This window comes from Pezoporus flaviventris, unplaced genomic scaffold, assembly GCF_033815535.1.
Source record: "Pezoporus flaviventris isolate CSIRO_AGI_PZ_B2104156 unplaced genomic scaffold, CSIRO_AGI_Pfla_v1 ptg000184l, whole genome shotgun sequence".
Lineage (NCBI taxonomy): Eukaryota > Metazoa > Chordata > Aves > Psittaciformes > Psittacidae > Pezoporus > Pezoporus flaviventris.
Genome location: NW_026892732.1, coordinates 346439 through 360449, shown reverse-complemented (window position 1 = coordinate 360449; position 14011 = coordinate 346439).

Genomic DNA, 14011 nt, shown 5'->3' with positions numbered 1-14011 from the left:
TCATTGCAGTCTCTCCTCGGTTTCTTACCTAAAAGTCCATTTGAATCCAAATTCTCAGGTGGTGTCTCTCAGCTGCCCAGCAGCACAGTGAGTACAGCACGAACGTTTGGCCTCTGCTCCCACAGCAGAAGAGCCAGGATTGAAAGCTGGTGCTGGACCTGTTCAGCACACAATCCCCTTTACATTGGTGCCTCCATCGTTGCTTTCACTGCTCACTTTCATACAGGAAAAGCATTTGAATGGAATCAGCCCTGAGCCTGCTCCCTGCTGGCAGCAACACAGCAGAGAATGAACAGTGGCATCTGCTCACACGGCAGAAGGAGCAGCAGGGAAAGCTAGTGCTCTGCTTCTTCAGCACACAAGCAGCTTTGCAACGGGGTCACCATCATTGCAGTCTCTCCTCGGTTTCATACCTAAAAGTCCATTTGAATCCAAATTCTCAGGTGGTGTCTCTCAGCTGCCCAGCAGCACAGTGAGTACAGCACGAACGTTTGGCCTCTGCTCCCACAGCAGAAGAGCCAGGATTGAAAGCTGGTGCTGGACCTGTTCAGCACACAATCCCCTTTACATTGGTGCATCCATCGTTGCTTTCACTGATCACTTTCATACAGGAAAAACATTTGAATAGAATCCGTCCAGAGCCAGCTCCCTGCTGGCAGCAACACAGCACAGAATGAACAGTGGCATCTGCTCACACGGCAGAAGGAAGAGCAGGGAAAGCTTGTGCTGTGTCCTTCAGCACACAAGCAGCTTTGCAACGGGGTCACCATCATTGCAGTCTCTCCTCGGTTTCATACCTAAAAGTCCATTTGAATCCAAATTCTCAGGTGGTCTCTCTCAGCTGCCCAGCAGCACAGTGAGGACAGCACGAACGTTTGGCCTCTGCTCCCACAGCAGAAGAGCCAGGATTGAAAGCTGGTGCTGGACCGGTTCAGGACACAATCACCTTTACATTGGTGCCTCCATCGTTGCTTTCACTGCTAACACTCATACAGGAAAAGCATTTGAATGGAATCAGTCCAGAGCCTGCTCTCTGCTCACAGCAACACAGCTCAGAAAGAACAGTGGCATCTGCTCACACGGCAGAAGGACCAGCAGGGAAAGCTAGTGCTCTGCTTCTTCAGCACACAAGCAGCTTTGCAACGGGGTCACCATCATTGCAGTCTCTCCTCGGTTTCATACCTAAAAGTCCATTTGAATCCAAATTCTCAGGTGGTCTCTCTCAGCTGCCCAGCAGCACAGTGAGTACAGCACGAACGTTTGGCCTCTGCTCCCACAGCAGAAGAGCCAGGATTGAAAGCTGGTGCTGGACCTGTTCAGCACACAATCACCTTTACATTGGTGCCTCCATCGTTGCTTTCACTGCTCACTTTCATACAGAAAAGCATTTGAATGGAATCAGTCCAGAGCCTGCTCTCTGCTGCGCAGCAACACAGTCAGCACAGAATGAACAGTGGCATCTGCTCACACGGCAGAAGGATCAGCAGGGAAAGCTTGTGCTGTGTCTCTTCAGCACACAAGAAGCTTTGCAACGGGGTCACCATCATTGCAGTCTCTCCTCGGTTTCCTACCTAAAAGTCCATTTGAATCCAAATTCTCAGGTGGTGTCTCTCAGCTGCCCAGCAGCACAGTTAGTACAGCACGAACGTTTGGCCTCTGCTCCCACAGCAGAAGAGCCAGGATTGAAAGCTGGTGCTGGACCTGTTCAGCACACAATCACCTTTACATTGGTGCCTCCATCGTTGCTTTCACTGCTCACTTTCATACAGGAAAAGCATTTGAATGGAATCAGTCCAGAGGCTGCTCTCTGCTGCGCAGCAACACAGTCAGCACAGAATGAACAGTGGCATCTGCTCACACGGCAGAAGGACCAGCAGGGAAAGCTAGTGCTGTGTCTCTTCAGCACACAAGAAGCTTTGCAACGGGGTCACCATCATTGCAGTCTCTCCTCGGTTTCATACCTAAAAGTCCATTTGAATCCAAATTCTCAGGTGGTGTCTCTCAGCTGCCCAGCAGCACAGTGAGTACAGCACGAACGTTTGGCATCTGCTCCCACAGCAGAAGAGCCAGGATTGAAAGATGGGGCTGGACCTGTTCAGCACACAATCCCTTTTACATTGGTGCATTCATCGTTGCTTTCACTGCTCACTTTCATACAGGAAAAGCATTTGAATGGAATCAGTCCAGAGCCTGCTCCCTGCTGGCAGCAACACAGTCAGCACAGAATGAACAGTGACATCTGCTCACACGGCAGAAGGACCAGCAGGGAAAGCTAGTGCTCTGCTTCTTCAGCACACAAGCAGCTTTGCAACGGGGTCACCATCATTGCAGTCTCTCCTCGGCTTCATACCTAAAAGTCCATTTGAATCCAAATTCTCAAGTGGTCTCAGCTGCCCAGCAGCACAGTGAGTACAGCACGAACGTTTGGCATCTGCTCCCACAGCAGAAGAGCAAGGATTGAAAGCTGGTGCTGGACCTGTTCAGCACACAATCCCCTTTACATTGGTGCATCCATCGTTGCTTTCACTGCTAACACTCGTACAGGAAAACCATTTGAATAGAAACAGTCCAGAGCCTGCTCCCTGCTGGCAGCAACACAGCACAGAATGAACAGGGGCATCTGCTCACACGGCAGAAGGACCAGCAGGGAAAGCTAGTGCTGTGTCTCTTCAGCACACAAGAAGCTTTGCAACGGGGTCACCATCATTGCAGTCTCTCCTCGGTTTCATACCTAAAAGTCCATTTGAATCCAAATTCTCAGGTGGTGTCTCTCAGCTGCCCAGCAGCACAGTTAGTACAGCACGAACGTTTGGCCTCTGCTCCCACAGCAGAAGAGCCAGGATTGAAAGCTGGTGCTGGACCTGTTCAGCACACTATCCCCTTTACATTGGTGCCTCCATCGTTGCTTTCACTGCTCGCATTCATACAGGAAAAGCATTTGAATGGAATCAGTCCAGAGCCTGCTCTCTGCTGCGCAGCAACACAGTCAGCACAGAATGAACAGTGGCATCTGCTCACACGGCAGAAGGAGCAGCAGGGAAAGCTAGTGCTCTGCTTCTTCAGCACACAAGCAGCTTTGCAACGGGGTCACCATCATTGCAGTCTCCCCTCAGTTTCATACCTAAAAGTCCATTTGAATACAAATTCTCAGGTGGTCTCAGCTGCCCAGCAGCACAGTGAGTACAGCACGAACGTTTGGCATCTGCTCCCACAGCAGAAGAGCCAGGATTGAAAGCTGGTGCTGGACCTGTTCAGCACACAATCACCTTTACACTGGTGCCTCCATCGTTGCTTTCACTGCTAACACTCATACAGGAAAAGCATTTGAATGGAATCAGTCCAGAGCCTGCTCCCTGCTGGCAGCAACACAGCACAGAATGAACAGTGACATCTGCTCACACGGCAGAAGGACCAGCAGGGAAAGCTAGTGCTCTGCTTCTTCAGCACACAAGCAGCTTTGCAACGGGGTCACCATCATTGCAGTCTCTCCTCGGTTTCATACCTAAAAGTCCATTTGAATCCAAATTCTCAGGTGGTGTCTCTCAGCTGCCCAGCAGCACAGTTAGTACAGCACGAACGTTTGGCCTCTGCTCCCACAGCAGAAGAGCCAGGATTGAAAGCTGGTGCTGGACCTGTTCAGCACACAATCACCTTTACATTGGTGCATCCATCGTTGCTTTCACTGCTCACTTTCATACAGTAAAAGCATTTGAATGGAATCAGTCCAGAGGCTGCTCTCTGCTGCGCAGCAACACAGTCATCACAGTATGAACAGTGGCATCTGCTCACACGGCAGAAGGACCAGCAGGGAAAGCTCGGGCTGTGTCTCTTCAGCACACAAGCAGCTTTGCAACGGGGTCACCATCATTGCAGTCTCTCCTCGGTTTCATACCTAAAAGTCCATTTGAATACAAATTCTCAGGTGGTGTCTCCCAGCTGCCCAGCAGCACAGTTAGTACAGCACGAACGTTTGGCCTCTGCTCCCACAGCAGAAGAGCCAGGATTCAAAGCTGGTGCTGGACCTGTTCAGCACACAATCCCTTTTACATTGGTGCATTCATCGTTGCTTTCACTGCTCACTTTCATACAGGAAAAGCAGTTGAATGGAATCAGTCCAGAGCCTGCTCTCTGCTGTGCATGAACACAGTCAGCACAGAATGAACAGTGGCATCTGCTCACACGGCAGAAGGAGCAGCAGGGAAAGCTAGTGCTCTGCTTCTTCAGCACACAAGCAGCTTTGCAACGGGGTCACCATCATTGCAGTCTCTCCTCGTTTTCATACCTAAAAGTCCATTTGAATCCAAATTCTCAGGTGGTCTCAGCTGCCCAGCAGCACAGTGAGTACAGCGCGATTGTTTGGCATCTGCTCCCACAGCAGAAGAGCCAGGATTGAACGCTGGTGCAGGACCTGTTCAGCACACAATCACCTTTACATTGGTGCCTCCATCGTTGCTTTCACTGCTAACACTCATACAGGAAAAGCATTTGAATAGAATCAGTCCAGAGCCTGCTCCCTGCTGGCAGCAACACAGCACAGAATGAACAGTGGCATCTGCTCACACGGCAGAAGGAGCAGCAGGGAAAGCTAGTGCTCTGCTTCTTCAGCACACAAGCAGCTTTGCAACGGGGTCACCATCATTGCAGTCTCTCCTCGGTTTCATACCTAAAAGTCCATTTGAATCCAAATTCTCCGGTGCTGTCGCTCAGCTGCCCAGCAGCACAGTGAGTACAGCACGAACGTTTGGCCTCTGCTCCCACAGCAGAAGAGCCAGGATTGAAAGCTGGTGCTGGACCTGTTCAGCACACAATCCCCTTTACATTGGTGCCTCCATCGTTGCTTTCACTGCTAACACTCATACAGGAAAAGCATTTGAATGGAATCAGTCCAGAGCCTGCTCCCTGCTGGCAGCAACACAGCACAGAATGAACAGTGGCATCTGCTCACACGGCAGAAGGACCAGCAGGGAAAGCTAGTGCTGTGTCTCTTCAGCACACAAGCAGCTTTGCAAAGGGGTCACCATCATTGCAGTCTCTCCTCGGTTTCCTACCTAAAAGTCCATTTGAATCCAAATTCTCAGGTGGTGTCTCTCAGCTGCCCAGCAGCACAGTTAGTACAGCACGAACGTTTGGCCTCTGCTCCCACAGCAGAAGAGCCAGGATTGAAAGCTGGTGCTGGACCTGTTCAGCACACAATCCCCTTTACATTGGTGCCTCCATCGTTGCTTTCACTGCTAACACTCATACAGGAAAAGCATTTGAATGGAATCAGTCCAGAGCCTGCTCCATGCTGGCAGCAACACAGCACAGAATGAACAGTGGCATCTGCTCACACGGCAGAAGGAGCAGCAGGGAAAGCTAGTGCTCTGCTTCTTCAGCACACAAGCAGCTTTGCAACGGGGTCACCATCATTGCAGTCTCTCCTCGGCTTCATACCTAAAAGTCCATTTGAATCCGAATTCTAAGGTGGTGTCTTTCAGCTGCCCAGCAGCACAGTGAGTACAGCACGAACGTTTGGCATCTGCTCCCACAGCAGAAGAGCAAGGATTGAAAGCTGGTGCTGGACTTGTTCAGCACACAATCCCCTTTACATTGGTGCATCCATCGTTGCTTTCACTGCTAACACTCGTACAGGAAAAGCATTTGAATAGAAACAGTCCAGAGCCTGCTCCCTGCTGGCAGCAACACAGCACAGAATGAACAGTGGCATCTGCTCACACGGCAGAAGGAGCAGCAGGGAAAGCTAGTGCTGTGTCTCTTCAGCACACAAGAAGCTTTGCAACGGGGTCACCATCATTGCAGTCTCTCCTCGGTTTCATACCTAAAAGTCCCATTTGAATCCAAATTCTCAGGTGGTGTCTCTCAGCTGCCCAGCAGCACAGTGAGTACAGCATGAACGTTCGGCCTCTGCTCCCACAGCAGAAGAGCCAGGATTGAAACCTGGTGCTGGACCTGTTCAGCACACAATCCCCTTTACATTGGTGCCTCCATCGTTGCTTTCACTGCTAACACTCATACAGGAAAAGCATTTGAATAGAATCCGTCCAGAGCCTGCTCCCTGCTGTCAGCAACACAGCACAGAATGAACAGTGGCATCTGCTCACACGGCAGAAGGAGCAGCAGGGAAAGCTAGTGCTCTGCTTCTTCAGCACACAAGCAGCTTTTGCAACGGGGTCACCATCATTGCAGTCTCTCCTCGGTTTCATACCTAAAAGTCCCATTTGAATCCAAATTCTCAAGCGGTCTCAGCTGCCCAGCAGCACAGTGAGTACAGCACGAACGTTTGGCATCTGCTCCCACAGCAGAAGAGCAAGGATTGAAAGCTGGGGCTGGACCTGTTCAGCACACAATCCCTTTACATTGGTGCATCCATCGTTGCTTTCACTGCTAACACTCGTACAGGAAAAACCATTTGAATAGAAACAGTCCAGAGCCTGCTCCCTGCTGGCAGCAACACAGCACAGAATGAACAGGGGCATCTGCTCACACGGCAGAAGGACCAGCAGGGAAAGCTAGAGCTGTGTCTCTTCAGCACACAAGAAGCTTTGCAACGGGGTCACCATCATTGCAGTCTCTCCTCGGTTTCATACCTAAAAGTCCATTTGAATCCAAATTCTCAGGTGGTCTCTCTCAGCTGCCCAGCAGCACAGTTAGTACAGCACGAACGTTTGGCCTCTGCTCCCACAGCAGAAGAGCCAGGATTGAAAGCTGGTGCTGGACCTGTTCAGCACACAATCACCTTTACATTGGTGCCTCCATCGTTGCTTTCACTGCTCACATTCATACAGGAAAAGCATTTGAATGGAATCAGTCCAGAGGCTGCTCTCTGCTGCGCAGCAACACAGTCAGCACAGAATGAACAGTGGCATCTGCTCACACGGCAGAAGGAGCAGCAGGGAAAGCTAGTGCTCTGCTTCTTCAGCACACAAGCAGCTTTGCAACGGGGTCACCATCATTGCAGTCTCTCCTCGGTTTCATACCTAAAAGTCCATTTGAATCCAAATTCTCAGGTGGTGTCTCTCAGCTGCCCAGCAGCACAGTTAGTACAGCACGAACGTTTGGCCTCTGCTCCCACAGCAGAAGAGCCAGGATTCAAAGCTGGTGCTGGACCTGTTCAGCACACAATCCCTTTTACATTGGTGCATTCATCGTTGCTTTCACTGCTCACTTTCATACAGGAAAAGCATTTGAATGGAATCAGTCCAGAGGCTGCTCTCTGCTGCGCAGGAACACAGTCAGCACAGGAATGAGCAGTGGCATCTGCTCATACGGCAGAAGGAGCAGCAGGGAAAGCTAGTGCTCTGCTTCTTCAGCACACAAGCAGCTTTGCAACGGGGTCACCATCATTGCAGTCTCTCCTCGGTTTCATACCTAAAAGTCCATTTGAATCCAAATTCTCAAGCGGTCTCAGCTGCCCAGCAGCACAGTGAGTACAGCACGAACGTTTGGCATCTGCTCCCCACAGCAGAAGAGCCAGGATTGAAAGCTGGTGCTGGACCTGTTCAGCACACAATCACCTTTACATTGGTGCCTCCATCGTTGCTTTCTGTGCTAACACTCATACAGGAAAAGCATTTGAATAGAATCCGTCCAGAGCCTGCTCCCTGCTGGCAGCAACACAGCACAGAATGAACAGTGGCATCTGCTCACACGGCAGAAGGAGCAGCAGGGAAAGCTAGTGCTCTGCTTCTTCAGCACACAAGCCAGCTTTGCAACGGGGTCACCATCATTGCAGTCTCTCCTCGGCTTCATACCTAAAAGTCCATTGAATCCGAATTCTCAGGTGGTGTCGCTCAGCTGCCCAGCAGCACAGTGAGTACAGCACGAACGTTTGGCCTCTGCTCCCACAGCAGAAGAGCCAGGATTGAAAGCTGGTGCTGGACCTGTTCAGCACACAATCACCTTTACATTGGTGCCTCCATCGTTGCTTTCACTGCCAACACTCATACAGGAAAAGCATTTGAATGGAATCAGCCCAGAGCCTGCTCCCTGCTGGCAGCAACACAGCACAGAATGAACAGTGGCATCTGCTCACACGGCAGAAGGAGCAGCAGGGAAAGCTAGTGCTGTGTCTCTACAGCACACAGAAGCTTTGCAACGGGGTCACCATCATTGCAGTCTCTCCTCGGTTTCATACCTAAAAGTCCATTTGAATCCAAATTCTCAGGTGGTGTCTCTCAGCTGCCCTGCAGCACAGTTAGTACAGCACGAACGTTTGGCCTCTGCTCCCACAGCAGAAGAGCCAGGATTGAAAGCTGGTGCTGGACCTGTTCAGCACACAATCACCTTTACATTGGTGCATCCATCGTTGCTTTCACTGCTCACATTCATACAGGAAAAGCATTTGAATGGAATCAGTCCAGAGGCTGCTCTCTGCTGCGCAGCAACACAGTCAGCAGAGAATGAGCAGTGGCATCTGCTCACACGGCAGAAGGAGCAACAGGGAAAGCTAGTGCTCTGCTTCTTCAGCACACAAGCAGCTTTGCAACGGGGTCACCATCATTGCAGTCTCTCCTCGGTTTCATACCTAAAAGTCCATTTGAATCCAAATTCTCAGGTGGTGTCTCTCAGCTGCCCAGCAGCACAGTGAGTACAGCACGAACGTTTGGCCTCTGCACCCACAGCAGAAGAGCCAGGATTGAAAGCTGGTGCTGGACCTTTTCAGCACACAATCCCCTTTACATTGGTGCCTCCATCGTTGCTTTCACTGCTCACTTTCATACAGGAAAAGCATTTGAATAGAATCCGTCCAGAGCCTGCTCCCTGCTGGCAGCAACACAGCACAGAATGAACAGTGGCGTATGCTCACACGGCAGAAGGAGCAGCAGGGAAAGCTAGTGCTCTGCTTCTTCAGCACACAAGCAGCTTTGCAACGGGGTCACCTTCATTGCAGTCTCTCCTCGGCTTCATACCTAAAAGTCCATTTGAATCCAAATTCTCAAGCGGTCTCAGCTGCCCAGCAGCACAGTGAGTACAGCACGAACGTTTGGCCTCTGCTCCCACAGCAGAAGAGCCAGGATTGAAAGCTGGTGCTGGACCTGTTCAGCACACAATCACCTTTACATTGGTGCCTCCATCGTTGCTTTCACTGCTCACATTCATACAGGAAAAGCATTTGAATGGAATCAGTCCAGAGGCTGCTCTCTGCTGCGCAGGAACACAGTCAGCACAGAATGAACAGTGGCATCTGCTCACACGGCAGAAGGACCAGCAGGGAAAGCTAGTGCTCTGCTTCTTCAGCACACAAGCAGCTTTGCAACAGGGTCACCATCATTGCAGTCTCTCCTCGGTTTCCTACCTAAAAGTCCATTTGAATCCAAATTCTCAGGTGGTGTCTCTCAGCTGCCCAGCAGCACAGTTAGTACAGCACGAACGTTTGGCCTCTGCTCCCACAGCAGAAGAGCCAGGATTGAAAGCTGGTGCTGGACCTGTTCAGCACACAATCCCTTTTACATTGGTGCATTCATCGTTGCTTTCACTGCTCACTTTCATACAGGTAAAGCATTTGAATGGAATCAGTCCAGAGGCTGCTCTCTGCTGCGCAGGAACACAGTCAGCACAGAATGAACAGTGGCATCTGCTCCCAAAGCAGAAGGACCAGCAGGGAAAGCTAGTGCTCTGCTTCTTCAGCACACAAGCAGCTTTGCAACGGGGTCACCATCATTGCAGTCTCTCCTCGGTTTCATACCTAAAAGTCCATTTGAATCCAAATTCTCAGGTGGTGTCTCTCAGCTGCCCAGCAGCACAGTGAGTACAGCACGAACGTTTGGCCTCTGCTCCCACAGCAGAAGAGCCAGGATTGAAAGCTGGTGCTGGACCTGTTCAGCACACAATCCCCTTTACATTGGTGCCTCCATCGTTGCTTTCACTGCTCACTTTCATACAGGAAAAGCATTTGAATGGAATCAGTCCAGAGGCTGCTCTCTGCTGCGCAGCAACACAGTCAGCACAGAATGAACAGTGGCATCTGCTCACACGGCAGAAGGAGCCGCAGGGAAAGCTAGTGGTCTACTTCTTCAGCACACAAGCAGCTTTGCAAGGGGGTCACCATCATTGCAGTCTCTCCTCGGTTTCATACCTAAAAGTCCATTTGAATCCAAATTCTCAGGTGGTGTCTCTCAGCTGCCCAGCAGCACAGTGAGTACAGCACGAACGTTTGGTCTCTGCTCCCACAGCAGAAGAGCCAGGATTGAAAGCTGGTGCTGGACCTGTTCAGCACACAATCACCTTTACATTGGTGCCTCCATCGTTGCTTTCACTGCTCACATTCATACAGGAAAAGCATTTGAATGGAATCAGTCCAGAGGCTGCTCTCTGCTGCGCAGCAACACAGCACAGAATGAACAGTGGCATCTGCTCACACGGCAGAAGGAGCAGCAGGGAAAGCTAGTGCTCTGCTTCTTCAGCACACAAGCAGCTTTGCAACGGGGTCACCATCATTGCAGTCTCTCCTCGGTTTCATACCTAAAAGTCCATTTGAATCCAAATTCTCAGGTGGTGTCTCTCAGCTGCCCAGCAGCACAGTGAGTACAGCACGAACGTTTGGCATCTGCTCCCACAGCAGAAGAGCCAGGATTGAAAGCTGGGGCTGGACCTGTTCAGCACACAATCCCTTTTACATTGGTGCATTCATCGTTGCTTTCACTGCTCACTTTCATACAGGAAAAGCATTTGAATGGAATCAGTCCAGAGACTGCTCTCTGCTGCGCAGCAACACAGTCAGCACAGAATGAACAGTGGCATCTGCTCACACGGCAGAAGGAGCAGCAGGGAAAGCTAGTGGTCTGCTTCTTCAGCACACAAGCAGCTTTGCAACGGGGTCACCATCATTGCAGTCTCTCCTCGGTTTCATACCTAAAAGTCCATTTGAATCCAAATTCTCAGGTGGTGTCTCTCAGCTGCCCAGCAGCACAGTGAGTACAGCACGAACGTTTGGTCTCTGCTCCCACAGCAGAAGAGCCAGGATTGAAAGCTGGTGCTGGACCTGTTCAGCACACAATCCCCTTTACATTGGTGCCTCCATCGTTGCTTTCACTGCTCACATGCATACAGGAAAAGCATTTGAATGGAATCAGTCCAGAGGCTGCTCTCTGCTGCGCAGCAACACAGCACAGAATGAACAGTGGCATCTGCTCACACGGCAGAAGGAGCAGCAGGGAAAGCTAGTGCTCTGCTTCTTCAGCACACAAGCAGCTTTGCAACGGTGTCACCATCATTGCAGTCTCTCCTCGGTTTCATACCTAAAAGTCCATTTGAATCCAAATTCTCAGGTGGTGTCTCTCAGCTGCCCAGCAGCACAGTTAGTACAGCACGAACGTTTGGCATCTGCTCCCACAGCAGAAGAGCCAGGATTGAAAGCTGGTGCTGGACCTGTTCAGCACACAATCCCTTTTACATTGGTGCATTCATCGTTGCTTTCACTGCTCACTTTCATACAGGAAAAGCATTTGAATGGAATCAGTCCAGAGGCTGCTCTCTGCTGCGCAGCAACACAGTCAGCACAGAATGAACAGTGGCATCTGCTCACACGTCAGAAGGACCAGCAGGGAAAGCTAGTGGTCTGCTTCTTCAGCACACAAGCAGCTTTGCAACGGGGTCACCATCATTGCAGTCTCTCCTCGGTTTCATACCTAAAAGTCCATTTGAATCCAAATTCTCAGGTGGTGTCTCTCAGCTGCCCAGCAGCACAGTGAGTACAGCACGAACGTTTGGCCTCTGCTCCCACAGCAGAAGAGCCAGGATTGAAAGCTGGTGCTGGACCTTTTCAGCACACAATCCCCTCTACATTGGTGCCTCCATCGTTGCTTTCACTGCTCACTTTCATACAGGAAAAGCATTTGAATGGAATCAGTCCAGAGGCTGCTCTCTGCTGCGCAGGAACACAGTCAGCACAGAATGAACAGTGGCATCTGCTCACACGGCAGAAGGAGCAGCAGGGAAAGCTAGTGGTCTACTTCTTCAGCACACAAGCAGCTTTGCAACGGGGTCACCATCATTGCAGTCTCTCCTCGGTTTCATACCTAAAAGTCCATTTGAATCCAAATTCTCAGGTGGTGTCTCTCAGCTGCCCAGCAGCACAGTGAGTACAGCACGAACGTTTGGTCTCTGCTCCCACAGCAGAAGAGCCAGGATTGAAAGCTGGTGCTGGACCTTTTCAGCACACAATCCCCTTTACATTGGTGCCTCCATCGTTGCTTTCACTGCTCACATGCATACAGGAAAAGCATTTGAATGGAATCAGTCCAGAGGCTGCTCTCTGCTGCGCAGCAACACAGCACAGAATGAACAGTGGCATCTGCTCACACGGCAGAAGGAGCAGCAGGGAAAGCTAGTGCTCTGCTTCTTCAGCACACAAGCAGCTTTGCAACGGGGTCACCATCATTGCAGTCTCTCCTCGGTTTCATACCTAAAAGTCCATTTGAATCCAAATTCTCAGGTGGTGTCTCTCAGCTGCCCAGCAGCACAGTTAGTACAGCACGAACGTTTGGCATCTGCTCCCACAGCAGAAGAGCCAGGATTGAAAGCTGGTGCTGGACCTGTTCAGCACACAATCCCTTTTACATTGGTGCATTCATCGTTGCTTTCACTGCTCACTTTCATACAGGAAAAGCATTTGAATGGAATCAGTCCAGAGGCTGCTCTCTGCTGCGCAGCAACACAGTCAGCACAGAATGAACAGTGGCATCTGCTCACACGGCAGAAGGAGCAGCAGGGAAAGCTAGTGGTCTACTTCTTCAGCACACAAGCAGCTTTGCAAGGGGTCACCATCATTGCAGTCTCTCCTCGGTTTCATACCTAAAAGTCCATTTGAATCCAAATTCTCAGGTGGTGTCTCTCAGCTGCCCAGCAGCACAGTGAGTACAGCACGAACGTTTGGTCTCTGCTCCCACAGCAGAAGAGCCAGGATTGAAAGCTGGTGCTGGACCTGTTCAGCACACAATCACCTTTACATTGGTGCCTCCATCGTTGCTTTCACTGCTCACATTCATACAGGAAAAGCATTTGAATGGAATCAGTCCAGAGGCTGCTCTCTGCTGCGCAGCAACGCAGTCAGCACAGAATGAACAGGGGCATCTGCTCACACGGCAGAAGGACCACCAGGGAAAGCTAGTGCTCTGCTTCTTCAGCACACAAGCAGCTTTGCAACGGGGTCACCATCATTGCAGTCTCTCCTCGGTTTCATACCTAAAAGTCCATTTGAATCCAAATTCTCAGGTGGTGTCTCTCAGCTGCCCAGCAGCACAGTTAGTACAGCACGAACGTTTGGCCTCTGCTCCCACAGCAGAAGAGCCAGGATTGAAAGCTGGTGCTGGACCTGTTCAGCACACAATCCCTTTTACATTGGTGCATTCATCGTTGCTTTCACTGCTCACTTTCATACAGGAAAAGCATTTGAATGGAATCAGTCCAGAGGCTGCTCTCTGCTGCGCAGCAACACAGTCAGCACAGAATGAACAGTGGCATCTGCTCACACGGCAGAAGGACCAGCAGGGAAAGCTAGTGGTCTGCTTCTTCAGCACACAAGCAGCTTTGCAACGGGGTCACCATCATTGCAGTCTCTCCTCGGTTTCATACCTAAAAGTCCATTTGAATCCAAATTCTCAGGTGGTGTCTCTCAGCTGCCCAGCAGCACAGTGAGTACAGCACGAACGTTTGGCCTCTGCTCCCACAGCAGAAGAGCCAGGATTGAAAGCTGGTGCTGGACCTTTTCAGCACACAATCCCCTTTACATTGGTGCCTCCATCGTTGCTTTCACTGCTCACTTTCATACAGGAAAAGCATTTGAATGGAATCGGTCCAGAGGCTGCTCTCTGCTGCCCAGCAACACAGTCAGCACAGAATGAACAGTGGCATCTGCTCACACGGCAGAAGGAGCAGCAGGGAAAGCTAGTGCTCTGCTTCTTCAGCACACAAGCAGCTTTGCCACGGGGTCACCATCATTGCAGTCTCTCCTCGGGTTCATACCTAAAAGTCCATTTGAATCCAAATTCTCAGGTGGTGTCTCTCAGCTGCC